General features: G+C 39.7%; 1 protein-coding gene across 1 annotated transcript in view; it reads left to right on the plus strand.

Moving 5' to 3' along the window:
- The window catches only part of LOC106876697 (basic phospholipase A2 Ts-G6D49), a 52,540-nt gene that overhangs the window by 4,365 nt on the left and 45,003 nt on the right, over positions 1-3,172 (plus strand). The window contains exon 2 of the mRNA XM_014925376.2: positions 1,956-2,068. The gene's annotated coding sequence lies outside the window, so the exon portion shown is untranslated. The remainder of the gene's footprint in view (positions 1-1,955; positions 2,069-3,172) is intronic.

The following is a 3,172-nucleotide window of genomic DNA, read 5'->3' on the forward strand; positions in this document are numbered from 1 at the left end:
ATATATAGATAGATAGATAGATAGATAGATAGATATAGATAAATACATACATACTTGCTTACATAAGTACATACATAAATACATACACGCATGTATGTGTGTGTGTTGATTTGATCATGATATATTTACCTTAAACACGCGTGCGTGTGTGTTCGTTGACATTTTCTTAATACATTTACGTTATTCGTTACCATTTGAACTGTAACGAGGCCCCTGCTAGGCTTTGAACCAACTTAGGACCACGGTCTACCAGTTATAAATTAAAAATATATTGTCACGCTAGTAAAGGCATTTTCCCTGCTGAATAGGCTGGCCGAACATTCTAGAAACTCCGTTAGTCGTTATAAAAAAGCTGAGATTTTCAATTCGAGCTGCTACTCAAAGTTATTTCAGTCAACTTTGTGATAAGGCGTTCTCATTCTTAGTACTCAATTTGTTTTAGTAACTATGAGCTCTCTTCGTATTACTATTTTATACTTTGAAAAATTGTACTTATTCTTCACCCTATGAGATGTTATTCTTCATCCTGTGAGATGTCATTTGGTGTATTGCAGGGATCTGTTCTTGGTCCCCTTTTGCTTGTTGTATACATTAATGGCATAGATGCCAGCTTAAAGAATGCTGCAGTGCTGAAATATGCAGATGACATCAAGCTGTACCGTGAGATAAAAAGGACAGATCTTGAACACTATAGATCTTTCCTGCAATCGGACCTAGACACATTGCAACAATGGATCACGGACTGGCAACTCAAACTGGCTGTGGGCAAGTGTAACACCATGCATTTTGACAGGAAAAAACCAGCATCCACATACTCTCTCCACAACACTAATATCAAGAAGTCTTCTTGTGAACGTGACCTGGGCATTACTGTCAGCAGTGATTTGTGCTGGACAAAGCACATCTCCAAAATTGTCAAGAAGACTGAGGGTGTCTCGTCATCACTCAGCAAGAGCTTTGTCAGCTGCTCTCCAGCTATTTATTTAAGGCTGTATATGGCTTTGGTGTGGCCACACTTGGAATTTGCACCACCAGCCTGGACTTCTGTCTTGCTCAGGACATTGACCTCCTGGAAACTGTTCAGAGACGTGCAACCAAGCAAATACCCTCCATCAGGCATCTACATACTCTTAACACCTTGCTTCCCTGGGCTAGATACATTGAAACTCTGACGTCTGGCATATGACTTGGTAAACACTCACAAAATTATTAACCATCGTGCCAACAACAACCATGAGCACCTATTTGAACTCCATGTGTCTAACATACGTGGGCATACTTACAAAGTCAGAAGACAGCACAACTCCTATGACTTTCGGAGACATTTTTTCGCACTCAGAGTTGCTGAAGCATGGAACAAACTACCTGCATCAGTGGTTAGTTGCCGAGACAATGCATCCTTTAAAACCCCTATACTTCCTGAAATTCGGCAACACTACACCTGATATCCCCACTCCATACACATGCACACATGTACTTCATGATTCATACACTGTTCACTTTCCTGACTTTTGTACATGATTCTATGTACTGTACATGCACCTTTGATGAGTTGTAGAGCACCTGAGCACTATACATAATAATTTCATCATTATTTATTCAACTGTTGTATTTAACTGTGTATATATATATGCATATAGGTAAAATGAATAATGTAAGAAAAGGGAGAGTTGAGGATATAAATACAAATGAATTTTTAAAATACACAATAGAAAACTCAAAAACCTACATATGTTACGATACTGGCCCCTTGGTAATGCACAATTCAAAGCATTTTGGTTAAATGCAATGTATAGGAAATAACATGTTAAACTTCTTTAGCTGTAGATTTGAATCCCTTCAAGAAATATGTAACCTTCGTTGTTGTTAAAACAAAACAACCCCGAAGAGATCCTGCCCCATACAGCTTAAATTCTTAACATTGTTAACATTTAATTTCAATCTGTTCCTCCTAGAACATTCTGATGATTTACATGACTTGTACTCTCCGGATGTCTTTATGAATGTGGACGCTACATCTTATGAAACGCAATATAATGAAAACCAGTTTTCGGAGAAACTTCAAGAGGTAAGAGCTCACAGAATATGGTTACTGTTGTTGTTGATGTTGTTGTTGTTGTTGTTCACTCCCAGATCATCCCGCTCGAGCAGACTTATAATCAAACCCCAAACCCGTTGATTTTTTCTACGCCAGGAACAACTTAGTTCAGTATTTTCTTCCTTGTATTTAAAACTGCAGAGTTTGAGTTGAAGGTAGGTTTGGCTGCAATTTCTAACAAGCAAAGCAATCACTTGGTTGTGTGGTTGAGAAGTTTGCTTCTCAACGGTGTGCTTTCTTCGAGTTTAGCCCCACTGTGTGGAACCTTGGACAAGCGTCTTCTACTGTAGTCCATGACACTGATCCAAAATTTCTGAGTAGATTTGGTAGACGGAAACTGAAGGAAGCCTGATTTGTGGTTTCTGATCGGGAAATCTTTTTCCATTATCGTACATTGGGAGCTCAATAATTTTTACGGGGTTTATATAAGATCTAATGTGTTATATTTCTGTGTGGGTTTTCTTATTAGTTGGCATATGAATAGGTCTTTGATTGGCGTTAATTAGCGCCAACATTTTCCCTCTGAAGTGGCCCTCCATCCCCAACAGCTTTAGGTTGCCCAGAAGAAGGATGTTGCTACAAGTATCATCAAGACAATTTCAAAGTAATTATTTATAATCTCCTTTCAGGTTTGAAAGGAGGTTGATAGATAACTCATAATTTGAGGCTTTCTCTGTTACATGGACAACCATCAACTGACATGAACAAAGGACACTCAAGCAGTGATATTTTCCCCTGCAATACGTAACCATTCCGTCTGTAAATTCCAACAAGGATCCACTTTGACTTTCCTCCTTCTGGGATTGATAAAAAAAAATATCAATTAAAGTACGGCAAAAGATGTCATTGACTTTACCCCATCCCCACCACTCCACAAAATTTGTGACCACTGCCTTATGTTTACCAAAACCTCCTCTTTCCTACCCTCCTCCTCCTCCCTCCTCTGCCACCCTCCTCTGCCGCCCTCCTCCTCTTTCTTCTCCTCCTCCTCCTCCTCCTCCTCCTCCCCTTCTTCCTCCTCCGCCTCCGCCTCCTCCTCCTTCTCCTTCAGATAAGCAAACAGGTGTCATAATT

Source organism: Octopus bimaculoides, chromosome 2, assembly GCF_001194135.2.
Source record: "Octopus bimaculoides isolate UCB-OBI-ISO-001 chromosome 2, ASM119413v2, whole genome shotgun sequence".
Classification (NCBI taxonomy): domain Eukaryota; kingdom Metazoa; phylum Mollusca; class Cephalopoda; order Octopoda; family Octopodidae; genus Octopus; species Octopus bimaculoides.